A 23,027-nucleotide genomic window follows, 5' to 3' on the forward strand; every position below is an offset into this window, starting at 1 on the left:
CATAAGGGTTCTTCATACTGAGAAATGATAAATACCCCAGTTCTGTATGAATAAATAAATAAATCTTTAAAAAAAAAAAAAAAAAAAAACAATGGAATCAACAAATGTTTGCTGATAAGCTTTCGATCTTATTGGGTAGTTGAGAATAACATGCAGCCATTTATCTAATTAAGTACCAAATTGTGTGGACCAAGATGGAAAAAAAAACTAAGTTGTGGTGAACTCACATGCTCTATTAGAGGGAATGGCAATTGGTGCAGCTCCTGTGGAAAATGGTATGGAGAGTTCTTAAGAAATAAAAGCAGAAGTTCCATATGATCCAGCAATGCTTCTACTAGGTATTTATCCAAACACCAATAAAAACGATATGAGAGATTTATCTTCACCTATGTACATAGTAGTATTGTCCACAATTACCAGATCATGTAACCAAAGTAAATAAGTGTTCTTCAACAGAACAATGGATAAAGAAATTGTGGGGGAAATATATATATACACACACATACATACATAATGGAATATCACACAGCTGTGAAAAAGATAAGAGCAAATCAATGGGCCCTGAGGTGATTATGTGAAGTAAAAATAAAAAAGCAAAAGACAGATGACAGATGGTTCCACTGTGGAACCATTTGTGGGATATAAAAAACAAAAGTAGACAAAATATCGTAAGTATAAATCTTGAACTCAGTGAAAGGATATAATGGTTACCAGAGGGAATGAGTGGGAGGAAGAAAGAGATGAGGGAGAAAGGCAGATAGGATAGTGACACAGGTGGTTTGGTGGAAAGTGAGTGGAAGATGTATATCATGGGAGACCAAAAATGTAACCCCTCCAAAACTTTTTTTAAAAATCAACTCCTAAAATTTAACAATTAAAAAAAAAGTTCTGCCCATTTCTTTCTTTCTTTTTTTTTAGTTCTGCCCATTTTTAAAGTGAGGTTGAACTGTAATCTTCCCTAAATAACCTTAAAACCACTTTATTTTACCTACTGGAAATTCCTTAATTTTTTTTCCATCTTGGTCCACACAATTTGGCACTTAATTAGATAAATGTTTGCATGTTATTCTCAACTACCCAATAAAACTGAAAGCTTATCAGGCTTAGTCTCTGTAGTTCTTTCTACCTCACAAGACATTATCTGAGTGCTTAATAAATAATTAATGCCCTACACCTACACTATCCAGCTAGTTCTAAAAATGGTTTTCATAGGAGAAACTTAGTGATAGCCCAATTACAGTTTCATTATCTTACCATTAAAAGTGCCAGTATGATAATTTTGAGCAGGAGTGACTAAGTTCGTCTGATATACCTTTTTGCAAATGAAGTTTTATTGAAAGAACCACCCCCATTCAATTACCTTTTTTCTATAGCTGCTTTTATATTACAAGGCAGAGGTGAGCAGTCATGAGCAGTCATGACAAAGATACCAAAGTCTTAAATGTTTATTATCTAGCCTTTTATAGGAAAAAGGTCTGTGGAAAAGCAAAATGCTCCTAACTTTTCAGAATGTTAGGTGCCATAAATAAGTAGTAGAGAGGTTTTGATAGTAGCACACAGCAGATTCAGGGCTAGAGCAATACTTTCACAATCTAGTATCTTATTTACTACTTTCAGTTATCTATTTGAACACACAATTCCCGATGACATGGATAATTAAGAGTTGACTATATAATCAAATGAAAAACTAAACTAATTTACACAGTGATGAAAAGTCAAGCCACTCATAATGACTTATAATAATCTTTGAGTAAGCATCTTGCTCAAGGTTGTATGGTGCAATAAGAGCCTCAGCCTGTTTGAATAGATACCTGTTATAAATAAGTGGCTCCAAAACTGAAAGTAGTATTTTCCACCTATGCCGCATACTTTATTAGGAGAATACAAAGGACTCTGTAATCAGGGAAATTATATCATTTTGATATAGCAGGTAAATCATGGTGAACTATAACAGATTTTGAACCTTTTTTTTTTTTAAAGGAATAAACCATTCATCACGTAGAATGACAACCCACATGAAGAAAAACAGACTTGAGAAAAATTTCTAATAGTTACATCATATTGTGGGTTTGGTAAATTAGTAACTGCATTAATATTTCCCCTCTAGCATATTACATGACTTGTGGCTAATTATAGCCTCCAAATATACATGATTTGCAATTTTCAAAAATAGGAACAATTATTCTTCTTCAAGGTTAAAAGCTAATTTAGCTACATGGATAAAATCAAGCTCTTCAGTGAAAAAAATGATCTAAATAAAACCTTGTATGTGTACATATGTGTGTGTAAGCAAATACATAATGCTTCTAGTATATAATGGGGGAAACTTAGGTCATTTAACTTCAGAAGCTCATTGAAGAATCCTACTCAAGGACCAGTTTTAGGGAGGCCCTGAAGTGTCCTCATAATATTCTCTGATATGTCTTCATGTACATTGCTCCTATAGCATGTTTATCATTTGACATACTCTATTAAACTACAAACATATCAAAGCCTCCCTATGCTGCTAAAATTCAGTAAGATCCACTAGTTAAAGCTTTCAAGAAGTGTTATTTTCTAATACTCTTATCTGAACACCGTGCTTGAACACTGTGCTCGGAACCAAGTCAAATATAAAGGAAACTCTGGGACAACCAAATACACAATGTTGCCATTACAAGGAAAGACAGAAGAAAAACAAAACAAAAAAACAAGACAGTCCCCCACCCCTAACACTAATTATAAAACACTACAGATACAACCTTTCTCAAAATGCAAAGGGATTGTGTATATTTGCAAAGAACAACTATTTTTTATGCTTCCAAATTCTTAATCCTGTTTGGAGCTGTCAGTGGGGGTTAATGGAAGCCTTGGATAGGAGAATTCCAATCTGGTTGGCAGATGGATAGGTTGGTTATAGCTGCATAACTATGTCTTGCCTGCAGGCACAATTCAGAACACTGTTAAAGCAATATAAAGTCTCTGTCAAGCTGAACCATTTGGATCAGTAGCAAGGAGAAATAATAATAAAAAAGAAGTTCATTTCTGGGCCTTGTGCATTTATGCTAGTATGCAGAAACTGATTAATTGTCGTAGTGTGCTGGTCTTCTATACCTCAGATTTCTACTTCTGGTGTAGATTTTGCATGCTAATATAATCATTCTCCCTCTTGAGACATTAGCAAATAATCAAATGAAAAACAGGATCATAATTTACTGAGATTCAAGCAATTCTCTATGCAAATTTGACTTGTTATTGCTGCTGCCTCGTTAATCTGAATGCCTTTGACAAACTCCTTTGATTTATGAACTCATGACAACTCCAATGTGTATATATTTTGCTAGATTGACATTATCATTAAGAGTGGGTGGACTGAGCTCACATGAATGGCTGATTTTATTCGCTGGTGTCTGCTGCTCAACAGCTGAGCATCTCCTCCTCACAAAGCCCCTAAGCGTCAGGCTCTTCCCATCTTCCCATCCATTCATCATCTCGATGTTAATTGGCCCAGGCTTTAAGCAAATTTTCAACACGATTTAAAGGCACGATGACACTGATTACTGACCCTCTGCCATACGGTGCCTATTGATTAACCTGACAGAGATGATGAGCTTGAGGGAAACTAGGTGTGTGGGGACCTTAGGGGGAAAAATATATTGTCTATGCAGGCAAACACTTGTCATTACCTCACAAGCCAGACTTTCCACAGCACACATTCTTAAAATACACTACTGTCTTAATACCTACAGCTAACAGAGAAAGTGCTTTCTGTACTCAGAGATATTACAGATATGTCATGTCAAAGCACATGACACATTCAGTATTTAGAGGAACTCCCTAGATAGATGGCTGCCTTTCAACCAATTATGCTTCTGCTAGCCGATGTATGTACTTTGGGTTAAAGTCAAAGAAAGTGCTGGGTGGCCTGACAGTGCTGTATCGTATCAGAAAAAAATAACAGGAAAACAAACTGAGTTCTTGGGGAAAAAATAGAGAAAGAAAGGAGTAAAATGATCTGTTGCTATCTTATCGCTACTATAATAAGCTACCATTCTACATTACTATAAAAATAAAAAGGTACTCTTAAGAAGAAAGTAAACAACAAACTAATTTTATAAATTTTATTTTCTATTCTTTAGATACTGCTACCTGATTTCAACTGTCAACCTATTCTAGGCACAGAAATTACCAAAAACTGAGTTTTTGAAAATAAAGTAGTATTTCAATCTAACAAACATACCTTCTTTAAATTATTGCTTGCCCATTTTCAACAACTACTGTACAAACTACTATACTTAAGGAAACTGCAGGATAATAGAACTTAAACTAAACAAGAAAACAAAATGCTTCATTAAGAAAAATTACGAAAGCTCAATAATTACTGGACACACATTAATAACAACTTAAAAATATGCTTTAAAATACTGCTAGATGTGCAAACTTATACAAGCAAAGTCATGCAACACACTATTAGTTATCAGACAAAAACCATCTTTAGCTAGGAGAGGTTCTTATTTAAAATAACCTAACAAAATATGCTCCCTCTGGTCACACACACCACCTTGTTTACTTACAAGTCCTGGGGGGACAGCCAATATACAATTTTAAACACGGAGATTTTGGAGCAGCACTAACAGTTATTTCAAAGCTAAAATAATAGAAAACTGAACAACAGCCCGGATGTAGTCCTTATTACAGTGACATGGGCTGTTAATGTAAGAGATCAAATGTTTTTTCAAGTCAAACAGCATTGGTGCCTGTTATGCTGGAACATGTAGCTTACTCCCTAAAAGCCTGCCTCCTGCTCTTTTAAGATAAACAAGCTCAACGAAGCACTGAGATACTCTTGATAAGAAGGATGGAAAAGGAGCCACACCAGGGAGTGACATGGCAAAGGCACGAAGGAGCAGCACTGCTTTTGTTAACTTTCAAGTTACAGAATATACCATAGACAGTAATTTAATATTTCACCATTAAAATCATAGCTAATGGACCAATTTCTGCCAGTAAAAATGAGGATCAAAAAAAAAGCTAAAGCAGATCTTTGTTTTGTGAATAGGAGAGATATACAGTTGTCTGAGCATATTCAGCTTTGTGACTTCTTAATGTAAGCTTTGAACATCAACTTGGAAATGACTATAAATATATAAAAGAATTTTTAATTGTGTTACTATGTTCTCTATCAGAAGAAATAGTCCATTTAAACTCTGAGGGTTATTTTTACTATAAAGGCTTAAATTTTTAAAAAATTCATGTTTATCCTTTTCAAGTAGTTTTCTTTTACATTTTATTCTGCTTATCATACCAATTGTAATAAACAAACTATATTTATACATGACAATGTAACTTAATATTTTGAAAACCACATATATATATTATAGATTGTTTTTCTTCACAGGACTAAGATATCTACTATTCATACAGGAAAAAAAAAGAGTTTTATATGTGTCTTCACTCTTTCAAATGCAATGACATGCAGAAAGTAACTAAACAGCACAGTAAAATACAAAAAAATTCACCAGGAAGATTTGGGATAGAAATACATAAAAACTCAACCTAACCTACCATATTAGCAAAAGTGTAACTAGATTAATTTATCCCTCTTGCCTTTAAATCTACATGATTACTTTTTTTTAATCTTTTCAAAATGTTGCCTTTATGAGTATATGTTTAGGACAAATCCTTTCATGCCATAGTTTTCTTTGTTCATATATTTACAATAGTTTTGAGTAAATTTTGAGTAGAAGCAAACATTTGCTTCTACTAGAAAGGACATATGGCTATTTTTGTAACTCAAAGACATCTGCATTCTGCAGCTCTTTTTCATTTCTGAAAGTGGGGTAGGAACTACAGAACCCTTAGGATGTACACCAAAATCCTTTCTCTCTGCAGAATAATTACTTCTGTCATCTGTGTTTCTGATTTTTTCCTGCTAAATGGCTTTTATCACCTTGGATATCTTCTCTGCTTTGGTTTTCCTACTTTATTATAATTCAACAATACCGTGGAAGGATTTTAGGTATATTTAAAGTTGATAAGCTGAAATAGTCCCAAATGTCTACCCATTACATAATGAAAATAAAATCAATCCAAGTAAATAAGTAAATTTCTGAAAATCAGACTGGGGTAAGTAAAGATTTGTGTTTAGGTGTATACATCTTTTTTCTTCTTCTTTATGTCAAAGAGAAATTATTCTGTGGGCTTATTATTGTGTGGACATTTCCAGTGATGATACAAACTCTTAATGCCTTCTCAGGTCTTTCAAAATTACAAATGCCATTTCTTCTCATTGACTTATATATAGATTTTTGGTTCCCAAAGGTGAAAAGCATGTTCCAAAATAGGTCTTAAGAAGGCTTTTTAAAAAAATCAATTAGAAATCAAACATCACATTGCTTTCTATCCTTTGTTTTCCCTCTTAAAATGTCACTACTCTTTATTTAGGATACTAGATTTTAAACTCTAACTTCTTTCACTATAAATTCTTGTTTTTTGCTTATCTCCACTAGAATGAGGAAAAGTATGTTCCTAGAATGAGGAAAAGTATGTTTCTAATTGAAAACAATTAATATAACTCACACTGCATCTTCACAGATCTCTAAGACACCAATGTAGTAGGGGTTTACAAAGAATTTAAAAATTGAGTGAGAAGGTTTCTATTTCTGAAAGGTCAAAAGTTATAAACACCATGCTTCAATTTTTCATTTGTTAATATTACCAAACAACAAAATGAAAATAAAACTAAAATAGATCAATTTGTAGGTCTCATTTTACAGAAGCAAAACAAAACACATTGGTGTTTTGATGTATAAGTAACACGTTTAAAGAGGTATTTCTCTTTTTTAAAATGGAGATTTTTATATCATGACATAAATGGTTTCTACTTAAAGAACATAGTTGTGTTTTATTCTACTAAAATAATTGCTGTTAGGCCTATGGTCTTAAATCATTGTAATTGTAGAGAATGGCTATATACTTTATTTTGCTAGCTATAGTAAATTTGTTTTGTGCATTTCTGACAAATCCTACAAATAGTTTGATCACAGTGTCATTACTCTCCATACCACAACAGTTCTCAATCTAAAGAATGATAAAAGTCTACATTATTTTCTCAAAATTACTCAACAAGTCATTACAATTATAAAAAGCAAGTTATTTAGTGGGAGTAAAGAGTTTTCCTTGGAAATATTAATGATCCTTTGTTGATTAAAGAAAAGAGAAACATTAATCCAAATGTTCCAGAATTATTCTTTGATCAGTCATCTTAATTTTAAAGTGACCCTTTATTTAATTAAATAATCAGACTTAAATGTTTTTAGTCTGATTTTTTTAATTAAATAAATAATGATTAGCCAATTTTAAAGTGCCTAATTTTAATCGATGATCTCTTAAAATCTGTTATCAGCTACCATCAGTAGCATTTTATTGTGATATGGAAGGAAAAAATCACTTTACTAAACTTTGAAGTCTGGTAAAGATCCTTTTGACAGTTATCGAGCATTAATCTTAACATTGTGTATTTGTTCTTGCAGGACAGAATCTATGGATATCATAAAAGCCAACTCTGGCATTGAACTTTGTTTTGCCACAATTCCTTCTTGTGGAAACTAATGTGTCTCTTGCTCCTGCAGACAATGAAAGAACAGGTGACTTCAAAACCAGTTGCCTAACATTGCCGTATGAGGGACATTCTGGATAGTGGTCAGTAAGGAAAGCACAGCCATTTCTAAATGCCAGTAGTTCCCAACATCTCCTTTCCTTCTGAGTGGAATGAAGTCTGCAAGCACTGACTGGTGGGTCATTCAACCCACGAGGGCCTGGAAAGGTTTCAAGAATAACAGAGGTCATGTAATTGCCAAAAGAGCATTAGCTACTCAATCATAATGGATAATTAAATGACCTACATGATTCCTGAAATAGCTGCTCTATATTTGGTCTATTACTTGCGTCCCTCAAGATAAGCTACTCGTCTGATCTGCCTTGACCCGCAAAAGTCCAACCTGCGCCTGAAAACTAGCCGCATGCTTCTATTGCTTTGTAAATTCCACCCCCAACCCCTTCCAAGTAGTTATGCCCCAGACTATGCTTTCAAGAGGACACACATAAAAAATCAATCTTGTATCCTTCTTTCTATTGTGCTCTCTGGAATACAAATGACTAAAGCAAAGGAAAAAATTAGTAAATTCCTGGCTTAGATCTTTGGGGAATAGAAGAGACATAAGAACTACAAAGAAGGAAAGTCATGATAAATATTTTTAAAGTTTTTTTCTCAGTATCCCTCTAAAGAATTTTACATTTGATTATAAATTGAGTCAGGGTTTTTGTGTTTGTTTTGTGGGCAGCAAGTCATTAAAACTCCAATTGCCTGGACTGTAGTTTTGATGGTGTGGTCTATTAGAATCTTTTGTGGCCTAGTTTTTCAGTCTATACAGAAAGCAAAATGTCTCTCAAGAAAATGAAATATACATGGATCCAATTGTTTATATAATAGCAGTAGCAAGACCAACAAGAATCTATGTATTTCACATTTTCATCTTTCTAAATGGTTTAAACAATTTCACTGTAATATTTGACCAGAAATACAAATAGAAACTAGCTGCATGAAATGGCAAAGATGTACTGGAGAATATGCTTCTTTAGGAGAAGAAAGGTCTGCCCGTGACCCTAGAAGTAGCTGCGCATCAAGTAAACACTGCAAAAAGAGGCAAGAGACAAGTAACCAAAAACAACTGCACAATAATGGCAAGGGACAAGCGATGTAAGGAACAAAGGAGCTCACATTTAGAATACCTTGGAGGCTAGAAAGATTTTTGTTTCCACAGGAAATTATGTAGCTTGAGGCTACTGACTACCCTGATCTCTTACTAGTACATGAACGGCTTATTAAACCTAGAACATATCTGTTTTAGTTAACTTCTGGGCAGGGAGGGGGTTAGAAGGGGAAAAGAGAACAAAATGTACTTAAATGCTGAATTTTTTCTCCAGGCTGAATGCCTTTCATCCAATAAGACATTCAAAGCAGTGACCCAGCAAATGGATTGAAAAAGCAATCTTCCGTCCCAGTGCCACATTATCATTCCTATCCAGTATTCTCCATGAGATATCTCAATCAGCTGTGTGTAAGTGACAACGCAGCCCATTGCTGGGTTAATTAAACATTTGACTTTAACACCCTCCCCGTCATTAAGCAAATAAAAACAGATAATTCAAACTGCACTTCATCCTCAGGGTACACAACACACATGTCAAAATTAAGAGAGTCCAAGGCCTCTGGGGAATTCTGCTGGGGCCATAATCAGTTTAAATCTTATCTGGTTTATCAATTATTCTATTGATTAAACCAAAGCGGTTATACACAACTCCTCTGCCACATGGGATTGATGTCAGCAGAGCAAGAAAATAACTCCAGGAGGTTCCAAACTGATTTAAAAAGAGACCAACAGACAGCCCAATAATAGTCGATTATTACATACCAGTGATCCATATACTGAAGAGTTGATTCTTAGTTTCAGGCGGGTGAAGTGAACTGTTTCCAATCACTATATCCCCCTGCGATACCTTTTATCTGGTGTGAGTAAATTTATGTATTGGAAGATCAACATATTTCCTACTGATTTAAATAGAAGCTACCATGCTCAGGAACTGAAATATGTTGTTTTTATAAATATTGCCTCTAAACTTGTCAAGTTTGGAGTTCTAATTTTCTTGCCTACCTGCACGTGACCAATTAACATGAAAGGAAGAAAAGGTACATTCTTGAGAGCTGATTCTCCTACAGTCAACCAGCTATTCCATGTCCTAGACCAAAAAATTCTTGGAAAGGGGAAACCTAAGAAATCAGAAAGTCTTTACCATAGTAAGAGTCATGATGCCTTTATTAATTACAAAGACAAACATCTTCAAAGTTCACAACAGTGAAACTACAGAGCTGTATCTTCAAAAGAAATGTTGATATTCAAAACCTAACATACTGAGTTTCTACCAGATATCTTAAAGCACAATTTAGATATTCTCCTGCCTAATACATCATGTAATATTCTCCAAATGTTCAGAACCCTATTGCTTTAAGGTTATATCCCCTGTGTATGAGAAAAGCATTGATAAAACCCACTAACAAAACAAGGTAAAGGTGGGGGTGGTAAAGTGTGGGTTCTAATACTCCACACCTGATACGTGTGCACGCGGAGCTATGCTCTTCAGAAACAAAATTTGCTCACTGCTATGTTGGCACATGTGCAATCAACCGTAATTTAACATATCTCCTTCAAATTTTTTGTTTTCAGGCAGACTAAGTAAGAAACCTACATTAGCATGCTGTATTCTACACTCACCACTAGAAATACTGAGGGTGCTATTTGTAATTGTATTCTTTTTAAGAGGTTTGTTCTCTGCAGCTGTTTTCTGCTTGCAGTGTATTTTGTGTAATCAGCACATCATCATAAATACATTGGCTGTTCCCCTGAGGGTAGCTGTCAGTGTTTAATTTACAGAACAACCTGGCCAATGTGAATTTTAACACTATAGCACTATGGCAAGGAGTTACTATATTCTGTGAGAAACAGGTTTCTATGAATTTTTATATCAAAAGCTTGTCCCAGGACAATCTAGGTTCTAGAAATAGATGGTTTAAAGTAGTACTTTATACCTTGTCTACAATGAACTTATCTCCAGTAATAGCCTTAGAAGAAGCCCTGAACTAACTACTACATTACAATGGGCACTACCACTTCTGGAGACACGGACTGCAAACCTAAGATCTACCAGCAGGAGGCACTGTAATAAATGTTATCCATCTCTTTAAGCCCTATATAAAGCTATCAAAAGCTACATGTAAAGCAGCAATCAACAGTCCCTTAGAAGTAGGTGTATAAAGGCAGAGGTGAAACCATTTAAGACACAGAATATTCTGAAATATACATATCACTCTTTTTGCTGTGATGAGCAGTTTCTTATATGAAAATAAGCATGCTGCTTCCTAAAGGCTGCTATAAAGCCAGACTCTAGTTCAATGAATGGAAAATGAATCAAACGAATATTCATGATAGTACTCACATCCAAGTATATTTCATAGTGCTTGGTACACAGTTTCTCCATAAATGTCTTAATAAGTAAGTATAAGCACACTGGAGACAGGATTTGAATCTAAACTTTGCCCAAAACTTTGTACAGTACCTGGTATATAGAAGATAGTCTATAAATGAACTGAGTGAATTGTAGTTAGTTGGGAATGGCAATTTATCTGTAAAGCTTTAGTTCCAAAAAGTATTAAAAAGCATTTTCTAAATCAATAAAATTTTCTTGATGCCTATATAGTATATATCATATATTTTAGTCAATGTTATTTATACAAAAAAACCTAAGTATTTCAATTTTTTTTAAAGATTTGTTTATTTATTCATACAGAACTGGGGTACAGGCCAGAGATGCGGAGGGTGAGAGGATTCACCAGAGACAGAGCAGGGAGCAGAACAGGCAGATCGACGAAGTACACTGCTGAGGAGAGCAGCGGGCGGGTCAGGAGAGGTCTGCCATGCTATGTGGAGCTCCTCCAGGGCAGGAGGGGATCGAACTCATGCGGAAGTGGCTTAGTGCAGTGCTTTAACCGGCTGTGCCACCAGGGAGGGCCCAGTATTTCAATCTTACAATGAAAACAAGATAGCCTATAAGATTGGAATGTTTAAATTTACATTTTGATAGTGACAATCATACAGAAAAAATTAAGACTTTCATATATTCTGTATTTGTTTCTTTTATAAAAGACTGAAAGAGATCATTTAAAAATGCCTAGAAATGTAGCCAATAGTACTTTTCTGTTTCTGTTACCGAAGTTGTATTACATGCCCATATTCTGTATGTGATTATATATACATTTTATATTAAGAATTAGTTTTAAGTTAGAATGTGTAGAGTTAAACTGAATCTAGATACTTCATGATGAATTCTCTGTGTACTTGTTTTTAAAATTGTACATGTACATATTAATGATACTTCACAAAAATCATTACATTTTGACTAATTTTTTTAGAAAAGGAAAGTTACCTACACTTCAAAGGACTTCAAATTTTCGGTAAAGTTTAAGTGACTATAGCAACAGAGATTTATAGAACTTATTCTAATATTACTATAATCAAAATATTTTTCATACATTATAAAGGCATGATCTTTACATTCAAAGATTTTTGACATATTAAATTGAAATTTTTATTCAAGAACACAAATTCTCTAATCATATTTCTATTCTGTGATGCTAAAACATTGCAAAAAGGTAACTGCTTCTTAGACTTATATGACGAGACAAAATGAAAAAGATCAAGATCCACTGACTCAGTACATCTGGATTTGTTGTCATCAATTAGGTTAGGATTCTAGTTTTTAGTTCATCTGAATATTTGCAATTTAGTACTTCACAGAAAACTTCATGCCTAATAAAACAGCTTAAATTTTAATGGATATATTAATCACATTCTTTCTTTTTAGATTTAGAATTACAAAAATGCATACTAGAACCTTTTGAACTAAACTGAACGGGGTTAGACTGAGGTCACACTAGATCAGATGACTGCTTTCTCTCTTCCCTGGAGACCGTGCAGTAGTTCCATAGGCTGCCATTAGATAGCAGCACAGTACACACCATCAGTCATATCCTCCATAGTCTCTCCATTAAGGTTGGAATTATCTCAGTAATGCACACGCACACGCACGCACACGCACACACACAGATTCTAATTCAATTAGTGCAGTCGGCAACTCCAGAAAAGAGTAATTCAATTAGTGCATTGTGGAGCTCTACAATACCTCTAAGCAGATGTTCACCATCTTCAGGAACTGGAGCTAGGTTTAAAATACCTGTACCACTCAGATATGTCACTACATTATATCATTTGTTAAAGTGCTTACATATGCTTTTCTGGCTTCAAAGAAAATATGAGGAAACATACTCAGGCTAAGCTCCTGGAGATTTTTCTATCATCTACACTAAAGAAGTAAATGCAATTTTAGGCTGTAATAATTAAGTCACGTAATTCATATTATGTGCTAAACAAGATGTATCACTGAAGCCTACACTATTACACCTTTGCAGTACTGCCTCCTGTTATACATGTCACACTGTAATGCGCACACAATCAAGATGGGATATATTCACAAAGGACAGCCAAAATAATAACACCTTCCACCAAAACAGGTTATGAAAATGGCAGGAATGCTTATTGATATTTTCCAAAGAAACACTAGGAGTCAGAAATACTCATAGTGGGAACAGAAAATATGAGCAATATGGCTATCCTCAAACAAAAACAGGTAAATAGGTAAAAATAAAAACAATTTCTTTCTATTTATACGAACAGAATTAGAATCAGTAGATAAACAAAAAGTTGACTCCTCCATGAGGGAAAACTTTTCAAAAGACAAATAATGAGGAAGAGAACTAGATGCCTCAAGAAGTTCAGCTTGCCAGTAATAGCAATAATCAAATAAAGAAGAGATTAGATGAACCCCTGCCCAGCACACTTCATAATGGATTCCTATGTATGACTAGATGGCTTTCTGATGTCCCGTCCAATACTGAAATTCCATGGTTCTATGATTACACTGATTTTTGCTCATAAGGCACTCACAGGCTGTAAGTAATAAAGCTAATCATTATTGTGGAGGTGTGGCTGTATAAAAGCCCACAGGCTGTGAGGCATTTTCACAGCAATTGATGCATTAATAAATACCAAAGGAAGAAGTAATTTTGTACAGTTTCACTGTGTTAGATTTAGGATAGTACATCTATGTACATATGACTAGTTGTGTTTCCTAGATAAGCTTTTAGATTCCTGATGTTCTTCCAGGATCACAAAGAATGTTTTTACTCATCCTCGGGAAATCAACCAAAGAGAAATCAATTTCTAGAAGAATGATTTTTTGAAAACTCCCCCACTGAGTCAAGACAGTGGGTTCTCATAACTTAAATGCAAATCTATGTCAATATTTACACTTTAAAAAATACAGAGCAATACTTAAGACAACAGTGACTAATTCTTAACATCCTTCCCTTTGCTCTTGCTTTCTGTGTACTATATTTTACAAGTGAGGGTATAATATTGGGTACAAAGGATCTGGAGATTATTTTACAAGTACTATCTTTTTTCTTTCTAGCATGAACTTAAAGCAGAGAATTAAGAAATGCCAATTTTTCCAGTGCATTTCAGTATGCGGTCATGGTAGAGAACAGTTCCTGCCTTCCACATTTGCAGAGGAAAGAGCTGAGCTAAAATTGCTGTGCCTCGACACCATAAATAAAAGTTAATTCAACACAAACTCCTACTTTTTTCATACTTGAGGAGAATTGCAAAGTCATTCTCACTTAAAACTTTACTGAAGATCTATGTCCCCCAAAATGGATTACAATAAATGCATACATCTATCAACAGTGCTGTTTACATAGGAAGAAAACACTTTAAAATGTAAATATTTGTTGTCTTCAAGATACAATGCAATCTAAAAAAGTGGCAATACAAACTCATTCTATTTGTGTATTTTCCAAGCAATATAAGTATTGTTTTTTTGAGGTTTTCTCTTCAAATGCCATTAAGTTGTACTAATACAATCATAATAGTTCTTCATATTACCTATTCATCAACCTTTTTACTATGAGTACACATCTTGCACATTTTTTAAAAGTTATTTTTCCTGCCAAAATTTTAATTCTTTTCTAATGAACACTTGCCAAAGACCCTAGATAATTAGAGCAATAAATAACAGAGCTGGGTTAATTTTTATTTGACTGGCAATACTGGCACATAGCAGGCTATTAGTTTAATTAACTACATCATTCCATCTCTTACTTTATTTACCATCTTCCCAACTTCCTGTCTCCATAAAAACAAAACCGGGACTTAAACTGATTCTTCCTTACAATGGGGTGTTACATAAACCCAAATTATTAATGTACTAACCCAACTTTAGTCTCCTTTCACTCATGCCTCACAGCCTGAATTTATGTTCCAGTGTTAAGTTTATTTGGTTCCATCAGCACCAATTCTCTTTAACATTGTCCCTTTTCATGCATTTAAGCCAACTACTTTCAACCCTATCAAGGAAAGCAGACAAATGGGGGAGAAAGGAATGAACTGCAAACACCTCAAACAAGAAAGGTTGCTTAAAAAACCAAGTGTCAAATTCTGACAGTTCAATATTTCATAGCCAATACAAGGAATGTGCAACGACACTGCAACTTTAAATCTTTTCCTCCTATGTCAGTCTCTTTCTCTCTCATTGTAATGCCAAAGGGAACAGCAATCAGAGTGGAGATGTTCAACGTGATAGAGGTCAGGACACCATCGGATCAACGTACCAGAAACACGACCTTGTTTATTTTTTTTTCCACAGTATTATTGTTTACAGGGTGCTTTGCTCGTGTACCTTGTGGTTCTTAGCTAAAAGATGAAATTACAGCCCAGGATGAAGCACTCAGGCACACATCCAATTTGTGTTTCCATCTCAGAAAACAAAAAGCTTCTAAGGCCCTCAGGCTGCCATTCAAACTTGGAGGCTGACATTTTTAACAGCATGAACCAGAGACTGGCAGAGAGAATGATCTAATGCATTTCTGACTTGTCAATCAAAGATCTCACCTCTGCTGTCTTGTAAACAGTTGGGGGCCATCTAACTACATTCATAAACCTAGGGAGAGCTTACTGCCAGCTGGGGTGGTGGAGCCACATGCTCTAACTTCTACTCACCAAAATCATGATTCAGTTTTATAATCTCACTGTAAAAAGTCCAAAGGCATATTTCCAGGACCACTGGAATAGAACCAGAGTAGAGAACACAAAAGAGATTTTGGTCAAATACTGAGTTGCTTTCAAGCTGTTGGAATCCTGTACCCATGTCATCCTCGTTTTACCAATTCTCCACAAAAGACTGCACTGTTCAACTAAAATGCTTAAAAAGTTAATGACCTACCAATTTAAAAATCTAGAGGAGATTTACTCTATTCTATTAGAAATTTTTCTTACATTTTACTGCCAGCAAATAAAGTCATTCCCCCAAAATGTAGCTGACCACAATGCAATGAACAGCCAGTATATCTTGGTAAACTAATCATGTGTTCTCTTTCAAATAAAAAGTTTTTCATGTGCATACTCAAAACCTCTGTATTTGCTATTTTAAAATAGTGCATTTTATATCCGTATATCTGTGTGTATGACGCATGAAAACATAAAATGAGAAAACTTATCCATTATTTCCCTTCTGTTTATGACCTCTACCACAAAAATAATTACAACAGATTAGGCTAAGATGACCTTTGCTAAAGGATTATACATGAAAATGAATAAACACTCTTCTTTTTAATGTCTTTTTTTTTACAGGAAACAGAAACAGAATTCCAATTCTCTTCACACCAAGTTACAGATACTGGCTTTGCAACAAAGGTCTTCAGGATTTGAATGGTACACCTGAGAACTTTAAAAGGCAGATGACAGATAACCAACCAGGGGGAGGTACGCTGGAAAGTCCCATTTCATGATGATGTACTACAACATCCTACGCCCAAATAACAATTTCAAAATATAGCAGACTTAGTCTCTAGAGGATTGGGCCAGTGGATATAGAAAAGCTCAAAGTTACTTGATATTGCTCTGAGGAAAAAGAAAACTCATGGGCATTACATCTCAATAGTAAAGTATTGTAAGACTTGAGAGGCTTATATAGCTAAAGAAATCAAGAAATTGATCAGCCCCTCCCCTCATAACACTGTCATAAATAACTTGGGCTTTTCTCCATAAATAACGTAGAAGAGAACTTCCTAAATCTATCTCTCCTCTCTACCAAGATTCCACATTTGGTAGTCAATATAAAATTTAAAAAACTGAGAAATAACACAAGGAAAGACAGCCACACAATAAAACACTACCACACAAAGCAAAACAACAGTGAAAGGAGGTACAAATGGCTACAACTGTCACAAACCACTGTCACTGATTCCTGAATAGCACAGGAAGAACTTCTGTGGTAATACGTCCTCAACTCCACACAAAGGTAGCAATAACAAGATGGCATCTTGCAATATTCTTAAAAAGTAAAGCTTACCTCTCTAAAAGAAACATGTTAGTTTTAATTGCCCACAAAAAAATGTGATAATGACAGAGCATCACCCTTAAGTTTTCATCCATTCCATTCTTCCAACCTGGGCTTCTTACTGGGGCAACTCCTGCCCTCCTTGGGGTACCTTTACTCTCCCCTCTGCCTTTAGGGGGTAACATTAAACTTAGGGTAGCTAGGGAATATCCAGCATTATTCTGTGTAAACAAAAGCAATAAACCCTCTTTGTGGAATGAAGGCTTTTTAAAAAATAACATAAATATACATCTATATATTGAACATAATATATAATCCATATATTTACATACAGCTATAGATATATATTATGTCATTGTTCATTTTTGTACAATGTATGCTTTCTCCTCTCAGGTGTAGTCCCTGTAAAATTCCCACCATAAATTCACCTGTGAACCACCGTCATAGTCCCTTGTGTTCTTCCCTTCTGTTCTGATCCCTCTGCCTTCTCCTCCCTTGAAGACTGTCTCTTATTTATAGTTGCTTGCTAATTTTGCTTTTTTATTTATTCTTGTTATTTTTGTCCTGGTACCTTATTTGGTTGCCCTATATGTGGAATGAAGACTTTAATTGTCAAATCCATCAAGAAAAATCATAAAAATTGAAAAGGAAATGATTGCCTTACGTAAGGTGATTTAATCTTAACATAGACAGTTGCATATTAGCTTATAATTGAATATTACCTACATCACAGACACATCAAAATACTCAGCAATGGAGGAATCTATTACTACAAAACTTGAAATAACTAGGGTATTTAAATAAAACAAGTGGGCATTCTTAAAATACAAATCACTCCCAAGTATGTCATTTCTTCCTCCGAGACAAACTATTTCCAGGATAGATAAAATGCAGCAAATTCAGATCATATCTACTTTTCTTAGTGAAATATATAAAAGTTGAAAGGTAGAATCTGAACAATCAATTTCAAAATTAAAGTGTTTTGAAAGACACTGTTATACTTTCTTTTAAAGAAACAATCTGCAATAATATATTAATGATATATTAATGTTTCCATCATTTGCACAGGTACTTTAATTTTGTGTCTAATCAAGACTAAGGGGTCATTTTCAGTGTACCTCATAATTTCCATCTTCAGACTGTTGGCTATTATCACTACCATCTTTTAATTTTCCTAGTGTCTACTCTTATACAGGAAAAGGACAAAATATAATAAAATAGTCAAATAATTGCACAAACACACACTGCTGTGAAGATAAAGATGTTGACATCATTGAAACTGAACTATTAGCTAGCTTGCAGTGCACTACTTAATAGCTTGAAATGTGCATTTGTTCAACAACAACAGTCCAAATTCAGCATGCAAAATCCAATTCAGAGGGGATCATCATAGTGCGAATTGTATAAAGGCCAAATGTATAAAATTTGAGGATTATCCACAAATTAGCTTCAGCATTTTTCCTCGTCCTGTAAATGTGTGGTCTTTGGAATGATTGTTTTAATTATCATGATTTCTTCTGAATATAGAACACTGATGTATATGTATGTGCAGGTACCAACAACAATTAAATGCTTTCCTTTCTCCTACCCCATACATGTTATTTGATAGCTTTCTTCAAATACTTGTCCTTTTGACCATTCAGCAAAAATTTACAAAAAGCACATACTGCTATGTACCAACTACTGTACTTTCACTGGAAATAGGGAACAAAACAAAGTCCTCCTCTTAAGGAATTCAGTCTAGTGAGGAAAAGAGATAAATACACAGCCAATGATAGTAGTGTATCAGGGCTATGACGGTTATCTACTGCATGCCCTGCGTACAGATATCTGACTAGATAATGGCAGAGTGAAAAGATCACCGAGGACTTTTATCCAAGAAGTAAAACAACTTGATCTGAATTGTGGAGATTACAAATTTGCCAGGTAGACAGGTGGTAGGCAGGTATAGGGGAGAACAGGTGTTTTTGGTAAGGTTCTATCGGGAGAAAGGACAGGCGATGAAAAGATAAAATACATGAAAGAACTGTAAATTTGAAATGGCCAAGACTTACATGCGAGAGATGCGGCTGTAAAACACTCAGTTACATGACTGGTAAGCCAAATTCTAACTTTGATTTACCAAGTTCTAATTTTGTTTGACGTACCAAATGGGAGCAACTGACCCTAAGATAAAGAGTGACCAAAGTCAATGCAACCAGCTGATTGCATTGCAGAAATTGGACAATAGGATATAGTTAAAATTCACTATTTCCTTTCTTCTTTCTACTTCTCTGTATTTTGTACAATTATTTTATATTTTATAATTTCATAACAAATTTTTAAAACAAAACTATATGTATCGGGCAGTCCTTTATGCATTCATGCATAGATGGAATAATCATTTCACATTAAAGGAACTAAGCCTGTGAATGATTATCTTAAAGTGAAAGTACTACAGGCAGTATCTTGTATATTTACCAAATGATTTATAAATTTCATAATTAGCAATAAGTTGGTCTTTTTAGCTAGGGGGAAAATGTGGGGCTTTCTTCCTACAGAATAGTTTTTGATTTGTCACCTCTAATTTAAGGATTGTAACTAAGATGAACACAGGTCAAGTGTCAACAAATGTGCAAAAGAACTAAATTTTATATTATACAAAAAAGGTGCTGTATTGAGATTATTCATATACTTTAAGAAAGTAATTAGCTAAGGGTGGATAAGTGTTCCTATCAGGAGATAACTTTCCCTATAGTATTGTTTTATAACATTTGAATGCTAATCCACATTCCCATAAAACCTCAAATGTAAAATTAAGTCTTACATACATGATTACAAATACATATTCTGAATAATGCTTAGTTTCCTAGAATTGTGCTACTTTAAGATTTTGCTTATAGATGGTAAGATTTAAAAGACTTCTAAAAATTCTTAAATAAGATATAGTATGTCTCCTGAAATCAATTCCCAATAATTTCAACCTCTGACAAGGAACTCTAGTTAATGTTTAAATATTGCATGGTTCTGGGGGCTTCCCTAGTGGTGCAAGGGGTTAAATCTCAGCACTATCACGCTATCCCCAAAATTAACAACACTGTAAAAAGAAAAGTACTACATTTAAAAATTTTTTTAAAAAGAAAATGAAGCTATGTTCAAACTAAACATGTCCCTATAGAATCTATTAACCAATATTTTCAGCATTTTCTCTGTCATAATTTAAAGGGTATCAAAAACGGGGGGGTGGGGAGGGAAATGCTTGGGATTATGGTGAAGGCACACGGGTGACTTGGTGATGGGAAACCCGCAGGGATTACAATTGAGATGGGAAAAAAAATGTACAAAATGATGTAAAAATAAACTTGTAAAATTAAAAAAAATAATTTAAAGCGTATGGTTTGAAATATAGATAACCAAATGTTGTCCAATGCTGCCATTTCAATCTGAGTTATAGAAGACAATCCAGCAAATTCAGCAATGATTCCACAGCTCTTTCTCTTCTTCAATCGTTAGAATTCTGGCTTTGTAAGATGCTTCAAACTTACTAAAGGAATGCAATAATTTTAGGGGGAAATGTCATGAAGTCATTACTAAGTGACTTCCTTAAACATATCTGGCAATATAGTGAAAATGAGTAATCCTCCTGGGACAATCACTTTGAAGAATTACTTGACTGCCTCTTAAAGTTAAAAATAAACCTACTCTATGACCTAGCAACTTGCACTCTTAGCTATTTATCCAAGAGAAATAAAAACAAAATGTCCACAAAAAGATCTGTATAAATTATATAGAAGCCTGACTCAGAACAGACAAAAAAGGGAAACAATCCAAATGTCTATCAATAAATATGGAAAAACAAATTGTGGTATATTGATACATGGAATATATTCAACAATAAAAAAGAATAAACTGCTGATAAAACATAACAAAATCAATAAATCTCAAAAACATGTTAATCAAAAGATATTAAAGAATGTTTCACTATGTGAACATTTTTACTGTATATAAACAAAAATCTATAAATAATAAAAAAAACCTAAACTAGAAAAATGTTCAATTGGATCCATAAATGCACAAAACCCCACCTGTTCTTGGACATTTGCAATGGCTCTTTCTGCAATGTTTTCCCACTTCCCCTTTGACTAGTTAAATACTATTCATTGTTCAGATTTTTTTCATTTTATGTATTCACACAAGAATTGGGATGTAGGCCAGAGGTATGGGAAGGCGTGAGAGAATTCACCAGCAAGGGAGTTGAGAGCAGTATAGGCAGACTGACGAAGTTCCTGCTGATGGGAGCAGTGGGTGAGACAGGAGAGATCCTCTGCGCCACGTGGGTCACCTCCCTGGCCAAGGATCGGACTCGTGCTTGACAGTGCTGAAACATACCCCTTGTACCACCAGGGAGGCCCTCATTGTTCAGATCTTAAACACTCATGACCTGATATTCTCTACCCCTTCCTTCAGATTTGGTCAGGTTTCTCTTAAATATTTTTATGATTCCCTATATAAGAACTTCACTGAATTTATCAGTTTGGGAGTTTATGTTTTTGAGATCTATGATTTTGATTGTTCTTCTATTTTTTCACAGTATAATATAAATAATAATATATAAAAGCCATTATTTCAATTGCATTTTTCTGTTATTTGTAGATCCTCAATGAAATTCATGGCCCCTGTACAGTGACAAAGTAACCTTACCCAAAGTGAGATCTGACCTTTGCATCTGGCTACTGGGAAGTGGTTATCTGAGCCCCTGGAACCTAACAGGAGTATCTTCTTTTGCCTGGGGGCTCTGGCCTTAGACAAATGTGATTCATGATGGGGGTTCTAAACCAATCCTAAGAGGAATTAGAGACCAAAAATACCCGTATGACATATAGGAGGGCTAAAGACTACACAGAAGACTTGGGTGAGTTTCCCTGGGTGGAAATACCATGTGTGTGTGTTCACATACTGTGGCTAGGAGGCAGAAATGCCATCCATGACTTCACAGGGAAAGAATGACAGGAAGTTCTACATTTGTACTTCTCCAGATTCTACTCTATGTGTCTCTTCTTTGGGTAATTTGTAACTGTAACACTCCCCTGTAATAGAACATGATCACAGTACATTTCAGTGAGTTCTTTCTTATGCACAATCAAATCTGAGGCTTACAGAAGAGGCTCCTGAACTTGTCACTGGTATCTGAAGCAAAGGCAGTCTTATAAGGACTATGCTCTCAGATTTTACAGTTTAGCTAAACTTACTACAAGCCCAAAAAGGTTAAGGATAGGCTAAACTCTGAGTTCCCCTAGAGCTGAATCTTTATCCTCAATGACACATAGGGAAAAAATAAGGTATTTGAAATAAATTGATATTCTCTGGAAATCAATAGTCTAACAATAATAGCAACATTAGTGAGAATGATGATAAAAACAGCAGCCATTTACCACATGCCCTTAATATAACTCCATTTACACATGAGGAAATGAGCATTTGAGTAAAATGACTTGCTCAAGATCATACCACTAAGTGATAAAGACAATATAAATGGACTTTATTGTATTGATTTCATAATCAATCAGCTAAATTTTGCAAAGGACAAACATAAATATCCAGCATTGCCATCACTAAAATAGCATCATTAGAGACGAGTCACTGCTAGCATAGTTCAGGAAGGTGGAGTACTTTAATTCCCCTTGTTTAACTAAGATTTAATCATAGCATTCCAATGCTTAATTATAGCTTGCCATTGAAATTCTTCGAAACAGAATATTAACTATATAGCTCAAAAACAAATTAAAAAACCTAATTTGTTCTGTATTATCAAGTGTTAAACACAAAGTCGAAGTACCTGAGGTAGATAAACAGGACTTCTGCTAAGAAAATCACCATACCCGTTACCCCAATCTTTAAGTAATGGACACCATGCTCCCTCTTACTGATATATTTTCCTTTATAAATTATTCATTCTCTTCCTCTATAACTTTCACTCACATCCTGGAACTGTCTTAATGGCC

The 23,027-nt window shown here is 34.7% G+C and overlaps 1 protein-coding gene across 5 annotated transcripts in view; it reads right to left on the bottom strand.

The window, feature by feature from the left end:
- BTRC (beta-transducin repeat containing E3 ubiquitin protein ligase) overlaps nt 1-23,027 on the bottom strand; it is a 156,062-nt gene that overhangs the window by 94,835 nt on the left and 38,200 nt on the right. The gene's annotated exons all lie outside the window — the stretch shown is intronic.

Source organism: Condylura cristata, unplaced genomic scaffold (genome assembly GCF_000260355.1).
Source record: "Condylura cristata isolate star-nosed mole 26May11 unplaced genomic scaffold, ConCri1.0 scaffold00011, whole genome shotgun sequence".
Classification (NCBI taxonomy): Eukaryota; Metazoa; Chordata; class Mammalia; order Eulipotyphla; family Talpidae; genus Condylura; species Condylura cristata.